The sequence below is a fragment of the Hordeum vulgare genome, chromosome 7H (assembly GCF_904849725.1).
Source record: "Hordeum vulgare subsp. vulgare chromosome 7H, MorexV3_pseudomolecules_assembly, whole genome shotgun sequence".
NCBI lineage: Eukaryota > Viridiplantae > Streptophyta > Magnoliopsida > Poales > Poaceae > Hordeum > Hordeum vulgare.
Window position 1 is genome coordinate 88,577,251 of NC_058524.1, and position 9,475 is coordinate 88,586,725.

The 9,475-nt window shown below is 44.9% G+C and overlaps 1 long non-coding RNA gene across 3 annotated transcripts; it reads right to left on the reverse strand.

Annotated features, from left to right (window-relative positions):
- Nucleotides 1-7,173: 7,173 nt before the first annotated feature.
- Nucleotides 7,174-9,048, reverse strand: LOC123412366. 3 transcript variants are annotated; one of them, XR_006613482.1, is made up of 4 exons: nucleotides 8,415-9,048; nucleotides 8,001-8,048; nucleotides 7,376-7,483; nucleotides 7,174-7,226 (listed from the first exon to the last, which is right to left on the reverse strand). It is a non-coding gene; the product is annotated as an uncharacterized LOC123412366 (long non-coding RNA). The 3 variants fall into 3 exon arrangements; XR_006613483.1 differs by having other exon boundaries at nucleotides 7,376-7,497; nucleotides 8,415-8,857; XR_006613484.1 differs by having other exon boundaries at nucleotides 7,376-7,507; nucleotides 8,415-8,857.
- Between the last annotated feature and the right edge of the window lie 427 nt (nucleotides 9,049-9,475).

Sequence of the window (9,475 nt, forward strand, 5' to 3'; positions counted from 1 at the left end):
GACAGATTGACCCATTTGCACTTAAACAAAGGGACCTTAAAATCTACTCCGTAGTCAAGTTCCCATATGTCCACTATGTAACCATAATATGTGTCCTTTCCCCTCTCGGTGGCTGCATCAAAGCGGACACCGCTGTTTTGCTTGGTGCTCTTTTGATCTTGGGCGATCGTGTAAAATGTATTCCCATTTATCTCGTATCCTTTCCAAATCGTAACAGTCGAAGATGGTCCCCTGGACAACGAGTACAACTCATGACAAATAGTGTTTTCATCTCTGAGACATGTTTCCAACCAACTGCTGAAAGTCCTGATGTGTTCACATGTAATCCAGTCGTCGCACTGCTCCGGGTGTTTGGAGCGCAAACTGTTCTTGTGCTCTTTGACATAAGGGGTCACCAAGATAGAGTTCTGTAGAACTGTGCAATGTGCTTCAGACCGAGAATATCCGTCCCTCCATATTATTGTCTCCCCTCCAAGCGTGCCTTTTCCAGTCAGTCTCCCCTCATACCGCGATTTAGGGAGACCTATCTTCTTAAGGTCAGGAATGAAGTCAACACAAAACCCAATGACTTCCTCTGTTTGATGGCCCATGGAGATGCTTCCTTCTGGCCTAGCGCGGTTACAGACATATTCCTTTAGGACTCCCATGAACCTCTCAAAGGGGTATGTATTGTGTAGAAATACGGGGCCCAGAATGACAATCTCATCAACTAGATGAACTAGGACGTGCGTCATGATATTGAAGAAGGATGGTGGGAACACCAGCTCGAAACTGACAAGACATTGCACCACATCACTCCTTAGCCTTGGTATGATTTCTGGATCGATCACCTTCTGAGAGATTGCATTGAGGAATGCACATAGCTTCACAATGGCTAATCGGACGTCTTGCGGTTGAAGCCCCCTCAATGCAACCGGAAGCAGTTGCGTCATAATCACGTGGCAGTCATGAGACTTTAGGTTCTGAAACTTTTTCTCTGCCATATTTATTATACCCTTTATATTCGACGAGAAGCCAGTCGGGACCTTCATACTAAGCAGACATTCAAAGAAGATTTCCTTCTCTTCATTGGTAGGAGCGTAGCTGGAAAGACCTTCATACTGCTTTGGAGGCATGCCGTCTTTTTCGTGCAAACGTTGCAGGTCCTCCCGTGCCTCAGCTGTATCTTTTGTCTTCCCATACACGCCCAAGAAGCCTAGCAGGTTGACGCAAAGGTTCTTCGTCATGTGCATCACGTCTATCGAAGAGTGGACCTCTAGGTCTTTCAAGTAGGGTAGGTCCCAAAATATAGATTTCTTCTTCCACATGGGTGCGTGTCCCCCAGCGTCACTCGGAACAGCTAGTCCATCGGGACCCTTTCCAAAGATTATGTGTAAATCATTGACCATAGCAAGTACGTGATCACCAGTACGCATGGCGGGCTTCTGCCGGTGATCTGCCTCGCCTTTGAAATGCTTGCCTTTCTTTCGACATTGATGGATGGTCGGAAGAAATCGACGATGGCCCAGGTACACATTCTTCCTGCAGCTTCCCAGGTATATACTTTCGGTGTCAGCTAAACAGTGCGTGCATGCATGGTATCCCTTGTTTGTCTGTCCTGAAAGGTTACTGAGAGCGGGCCAATCGTTGATGGTTACAAACAGCAACGCGTGCAGGTTAAATTCCTCCTGTTTGTGCTCATTCCACGCACGTACACCGTTTCCATTCCATAGCTGTAAAAGTTCTTCAACTAATGGCCTTAGGTACACATCAATGTCGTTGCCGGGTTTCTTAGGGCCTTGGATGAGAACCGGCATCATAATGAACTTCCACTTCATGCACATCCAAGGAGGAAGGTTATACATAGAGTCACGGGCCAGGTGCAGTGATTGCTTCTATGCTCCCCGAAAGGATTAATGCCATCCGCGCTTATACCAAACCATACGTTCCTTGGGTCACGTGCAAACTCAGCCCAATACTCTCTCTCAAATTTTCTCCACTGCGACCCGTCAGCGGGTGCTCTCAACTTCCCGTCTTTCTTACGGTCCTCACTGTGCCATCGCATCAACTTGGCATGCTCTTTGTTTCTGAACAGTCATTTCAACCGTGGTATTATAGGATCATACCACATCACCTTCGCAGGAACTCTCTTCCTGCGGGGCTCGCCGTCAACATCACCAGGGTCATCTCGTCTGATCTTATACCGCAATGCACCACATACCGGGCATGCTTTCAAATCCTCGTACGCGCCGCGGTAGAGGATGCAGTCATTAGGGCATGCATGTATCTTCTGCAACCTCCAATCCTAGAGGGCATACGACCTTCTTTGCTGCGTACATACTGTCGGGAAATTCATTATCCTTTGGAAGCTTCTTCTTCAATATTTTCAGTAGCTTCTCAAATCCTTTGTCAGGCACAGCATTCTCTGCCTTCCACTGCAGCAATTCCAGTATGGTACCCAGCTTTGTGTTGCCATCTTCACAATTTGGGTACAACTTTATTTTGTGATCCTCTAACATGCGATCGAACTTCAGCTTCTCCTTTTGACTTTCGCATTGCGTCCTTGCATCGACAATGACCCGGTGGAGATCATCATCGGGCACATCGTCTGGTTTCTCTTGATCTTCAGCAGCTTTCCCCGTTGCAGCATCATCGGGCACATCGTCTGGTTCCTCTTGATCTTCAGCAGCTCCCCCCGTTGCAGCATCACCGTATTCAGGGGGCACATAGTTGTCATCGTCCTCTTCTTCTTCGCCGTCTTCCATCATAAACCCTATTTCTTCGTGCCTCGTCCAAACATTATAGTGCGGCATGAAACCCTTGTAAAGCAGGTGGGTGTGAAGGATTTTCCGGTCAGAGTAAGACTTCGTATTCCCACATTTACTGAATGGACAACACATAAAACCATTCTGCTTGTTTGCCTCAGCCACTTCGAGAAAAATATGCACGCCCTTAATGTACTCGGAGGTGTGTCTGTCACCATACATCCATTGCAGGTTCATCTGCGTGCATTACATATAATTATGTGTGTAAAAATTAAGAAAATCAGACAAATATCTATCTAAAGTAAGAAAATCACACAAGTATCATAAAGAAGATAAGAACAAGAGGCTCACCACGGTGGTGCCGGCGACGAGATCGGCGCGAGCGATCAACGGCGGTGAAAACGGGGACGGGGTGTGACGGACCCCTAAATCTAGACAAATCTCGAAAAAAATGGAGCTCCTAGGTCGAGCTTCGAGAGGAGAAAGCTTAACTAGTGTGGCTCGGGCATTTCATCGAACACCTCATGTGCATAGGAGGTGAACTATAGCACCCAAATGCCCTCTCCTCGCCGGATTGAAAAAACAGAGCACTGTGGAGTGCTCTACCGCGGCAGTGGGTATATATAGGCAAGTTATTTGTCCCAGTTCGTGGCATGAACCGGGACTAAAGCCAACCCTTCTGTCCCGGTTCATGCCACGAACCGGGACCAATGGTTGTGGGCCAGCAGTGAGGACCATTGGTCCCGGTTCCTGGCTCGAACCGGGACAAATGGTTCCATACGAACCGGGACCAATGCCCACGAGGCCCCGGCCGGCCCCCTGGGCTCACGAACCGGGTCTAATACCCCCCATTGGTCCCGGTTCTTGAAGAACCGGGACTAATGGGCTTGCCAGGGCCGAACGATAGCCCTGTTTTCTACTAGTGCTTTTTGGGTTTTCTCAAACTAGACAGACACACGAAAAGAAAACGAGAAAAAGAAAATAAACTAGCATGGATGATACAGTGGCAAAGTGTGAACACCGACGAACAAAGTGAAAGCATAAGGAAGAATGTAAAGTCGGTGAGAGACACGTACTCCCCCAAGCTTAGGCTTTTGGCCTAAGTTGGTCTACTCCGAAGGAGGGAAATAACCAGCTCCGGGGTACTCCGGAGTGGACTGAGGATGCCACTGTTGTGTGAGCTCCTCTGGCTCCCACTGATAAACTGGCGTGTGATACTCGACTGGTGGCTCGGGCACGGTCACCTGTGCTTGGGCTAAGCCCTAATATGCGTAGATGTCCGAGGGCATAATAATGTACCTGCCTGCATGAAGATTGAACAAAGAAGGAGCAGGCAAAGTAATAGTATCACGAGTACCCTGACTAAATACTAGGTTATAAATCATCCTTCTATTTATATCTCTATCAAGAAAGTCATGGCGAACCATGCTATCATAATCTAGATATCTCTCGGGAAGAAGAATCTCTTCTTCCTCGTCCAGTCTAATAGGTATCTCAAAGTGTGTGCCAAGACGGGTAGCATAGATACCTCCATAGACAACACCTTTAGAACGGTTCGTGTTCAACCGTTGAGCTACTATAGCGCCCAAGCTATAAGTTTTATCATTATAAAGGGCTTCGCGCAAGACAGCAAGATCCGGGGAGCTAAGGGACCCAGCTTTCCCACGGCCAATCAAACATTTTCCCACAAATAGTGAGAAGTACTGAAGTACGGGAAAATGAATGCTAGCAGCTCTAGCACAAGACACTCCTCTATCCTCTGCTACAACAATTGTATCGATGAAAGCCTCCAAGTCCCGTGGACGAGGTTCATGAATATCCCCAACAAAAGGCAATTTGTAAACATTGCAAAAATCCTGGAGTGACATGCGCTGGGGGATATCATAATGTTTGAACTCAACCATAGGAGGATTCTTCCTCGGATAGAAAGTTAAAGCTTTGGACGAAGATATTAGTGAGGAGGAGGTATTGCGGACACTTATCTTCAACGAAGGCGGTAAGGCCTGCGTTCTCCACCAAGTAGTAAAAGTCATCATAAAGTCCGGCGGCGCATAAGAACACATCGCTTGGCCATTTGCACGCTCGAACTTCTTCAACTCGAGGGACCGGATACTTGGGCTTCTTATCACTTCAATCATCCTTGGGGTCACGGCTTGAAGAGCCTCTTAAGAACCTCCTCATCTTTTCCCATTTCTATCTCTGAAAATTTCTGAAATTTTTAGGGACTCTAAGGAAAAGTAAACAAGGCTCAACAAAACTCATAGCAACTACTCCCACAAGTGCCTAGAGGCCATATTACGCATCAAAACTACTTGGGACCAGCTAAAATTAGCATGCAAAGCTCAAGAATAGGGTCACCAAGGCAGCAAAAATACGCGAAGTATAAGGCACTAGAGTAAAAACTAATTGGACCAATGGAGGAGTCACTTACCAAGGAGTAATTTCCCCAAAACAGTTCGGAGAATGGTGCTTTGCACAAGGAGATCGAAAATCCCAGCAAGAAGAGCAAGAACCCGGGTTTGAGGTGTGAAACGATTTTTTCTCGAGGTAGGAGAAGCAGATGAGAGCTAGAATGATTGGAGGGGGTGCACGTGGGCCCCACAAGCCAGGTAGGCGCAACTAGGGGGGTGCCCGCGTCTCCAGGGCTTGTGGCCCACTGGTGCAGCCACTACACCACGACACTTCTTCCCCGACAAACAGATCGGTTGGGAAAACAGCTTCCGCCAAAAGACAATCGGTCGGGAAAAACTATTGCCAACCGACACGGTTTGTTGGGGAAAGTCCAGACGGGAAAGACCTTTCTTGACCGACTTATCTTTACCGACCGACAGTTGGACGGCTCTAGGAAACATTACCGACCGATGTGTTGTTGGCACTGCCTTGGACCTTTCCCGACTGACTTTCTGTTATGAACTTTTCCCAACCGACTATTCGACGATAATACCTTTGCCGACCAACTTTCCGTTGGCTCTGCCATGAACATTTCCCGACCAACAATCCGATGGTATTAGTTTTGCCGACCAACAATCCGATGGTATTACTTTTGCCGACAAACTTTCCAATGGCCCTACCATTAACCTTTTCCAACCAACTATAGAATGGTGCTTCCTTTTGCCGACCAACAGTTTGTATGCATTTGGCCAATGGTATTTGGCATCTTACCTTGTTAAACAATATCAATCAGGTTACATTTCTCATCAATATCTATCAAATTACAATAACTTGTATGTACTCTAAAAATATTAAACCAAAACCAAACAAAAATAACACTAATAATGCCCATAATAAAGGTAAGTAAATAAAAGAAAACATTTGGCTGTTACAGAATGATAGCTCCGTTACACAAGACATCCTTTACAAAATGATAGCTATGAGATGGATTGTTTTTGCTCCATTAAGATATCTAGTTGATGCAAATAACAACATCATGGTTCCCTTCTTGGTCCTCTTTGTCTTTCCTACACAATTTGACAGCAACCTGGAAAGACAAAAAACATACAATTAATATACATGAAAGATGATGAAATTTCCTTTCCACTAAGTACTATTGTACTACATGTTCAACTTGAAAGTAAATAGCATCATGCATGAAACATAGAAGCCGAATTAATATACAGACAACTAACTTTGAGGTGAATAAATTCTATTTGCAGGCATGTAAACTTGGTATCCTTACCGAAATGTCAAACTAGGAATAACCAAGGTTGAACAAAAGACGCGACCCAAAGTTTTGAGAAATAGTTGGATGATTGAACCATTTCATGACTTTCTTCACGTGATTTATATCACAGGGTGAAAGAAATGTTCTGCACCGAACGATTTATGTTATGCTATCAAACTGAAAATAATTCATGTCGAGGTGCACAACAAGGAACATAAACAAATGTTGTAGCTATAGTTGTGTTGCCTGCTACACTCATCTAGTAAAAATTTCAGGACACTAAGTATTAGCTGCCTTTCAACAATCATGACAAAGAAAAGATATATTCTCACGTTTTCTTTCTAAATCAAGTCTTAATGTGGCATTTTTCTCAAAGTACCATCATAGTTAAGATTTATAGCTCAGTTCTATGTTCCAAGTTTAAGCACTATGCGAGTTACTAATGATAATACACTAAGGAAGTTTCTTTTGACAACCAAGGTCAACCAAATTAACCACTATGCAGAAGGTGTGCTCATGCATAACAACTACACCATTTTCTTCACAAAGCGCATAGTACGTGTAAATTAACATAAGCATGCACATGTGAAAGGAAAAAAACAATTCTTCCAAAGAAAAATCGTTGTATTGCTGGGATATAGTTAACATGCGTACAATAGTGGAGGGAGCTCATCCGATTAGAGATCCGACTATGCATAGAGTAGCACATAGTTTGGCCCCTGCTGCATAGGGGGGTAGCGCCAGGATCTGATTAGAGAGACGCACGTGGACGCACGTGGAGGCACATGAGCACGTCTGCACGGGCGCAAGTCTAACAATTCCTGCAAGTAAAAGAATCAGCCGATATCATCTAAACAAAGAAAAATAAATATTAACAGCCTCCACGGTGTAAACTAACCACCAGATGAAAAACGACAGAATCAAAATATTTTATAGTAAAAAACGTGAGAGCATAATAAGTGCACTAAACCTGAACGTTGCACCTGAGGCCCCTTGCACCTCAACATGGATAAAACCTGATAAGTTTCTCACATAATCACTTCATCTCTTTTACATCTGTCCGATCCCTTATTCTTTTCTTCACATTTGGAACTAAAACAAACTTTAGTAGTATATAAAAGTAAATAATGTATAATTCGGAAAAATACTCAAGTATTATATAGAAAACATTCATGTATACAAAGGCTAAAATGATAAGGGAAAATAGTATCTAATAACTGTAAAATCTGTAGAAGCATGATTGTAAATTCGAAACTGCTAACATACTCCATCCGTTCCAAAATATAACTCTTTTTAGAGATTCCATTATGGACTACGTACGGAGAAAAACGAATGAACCTACACTCTGAAATATGTCTATATACATCTGCATGTAGTTCTTGGTGGAATTTTGAGAAAGACTTATATTTAAGAATGGAGGGAGTATATCTAAATAACCATGAGTGATGCTATATCATCCTACCAAAAATCTATCTTCTGGATTGGAGCATTGAGACTAACAATTTAAGAAACACTTGCAGCCTACAACAAGAAATAAGGAGGAGGCGTAGGAACAAGAATGTATTGGTTGCGGGGAGAGAAAAAGTAAACGGTACCTTGTTGTTGGATGGAAAGAGTAACAAAGCTCCAGCCTCAACTCTCACCTAGTTCATAGCATGAACATTGAATATACTCGTGTGTTTGCAAGAATTCTACAATGCTTAACTAAAATTCTTGAACATGAGTACTCTTATTTGGACTTTTTGTGGAAACTGAAGCTAGTTCTCAGGGTTGTTCCTCTTATCAAAGCATAGATCCGGGAATACATTTATATATATAAAAAGTAATGATTTTTCATAGGATGAATACCCTTGCATTGACCTTCAAGCACACATAGCATAATATGATAGTCTGGCAACAATTTGAATATCACAGATTCACAATTCACAAGCTCTAATGTACAAATCAATCACAAACAGTTCAGATTTTTTTAGCTAATTAAGGTTTCCTTGCAACACTGAAAGAAATACCTGCAGTTATCATCCTCATCCTCTCATCTCCAGGAGTCACACGAGTAGTAGCCCCTGTTCTTGACGTACTGCTCAAGCGCGAGCTCCAACTGAGGCACTGCTTGCTGGATAGAAGTACTACCACAAGTCATGGCTGATCTTCTTATGAACAAAAGTAAACAAATCAACTAACGGCAGCACCGATTGTAGATGAGTGGAGAGGGAGAGGAGAGGAAAATGAACAATAACTCCCGGGCGATGGGAAGCAGCAACAGTCAACGGCCAGATCCCCTTCAAATCAACCGACAAATACAGATCGGGGGAGGCCCATGGCGTGGCGGCGGCGATGCAGCGCCTGGGTGATGACCAGGGTTTGACTGCAGTCTCCCAGGTGACCCATGTCTCTCCCATCCCTGGATCTGAGAGGAGCGACGGCGTACACCATAGGGCCTTGGCGGATGAAGATGACAGGGCACCAGCTAGGGTGGCTAGCGTTGGGCTGCAGGAGGATGAATGGGACAGGGCCACAACCGTTCGGGCTACTAGCGGCCGGCGGTGGAGGGAGCGAGTGAGGGCGCGCCGGCGGCCGAGGGAGCGAGTGAGAGGATAAGGTTTAGGGAATTTGGATCTGGGAGAGCTGAATGGAAAAAACTACACGGAGGCTTGGCGCTAAGAGTATCTCCAACAGCCGCGCTACGCGCCGCGCCCAAAAAATGCATTTGCCGCGCGCGCTTCGGCTGGTTTAGCGCGGGGACATGCGCTGGCTCCAACAGCCGCGCTATAATGCAGCGCGCGCGCCGCTCCAGCAGTGCCCAAAAATGCAGCGCGCACAATATTTTTTTTAATACATAGATTGCATTCAAATAAAAAGGATATAAAGTTTTTGCAACTAGATAGGTAGTTGGAAAAACATAGATAGATATTCGGCGCTATATAGTTCGAAAACATATTAAAAAAACTAATCCCAGTCGCTCCAGTCATCTGCACCATCGTCGTCGTCGTTGGTGTCGTCAGAGGTCGACAGCTAGCAGTCGAACCAACGCTCATCTTCTTCAGTGAAGAAGGACCTCCCGCCTGCATTG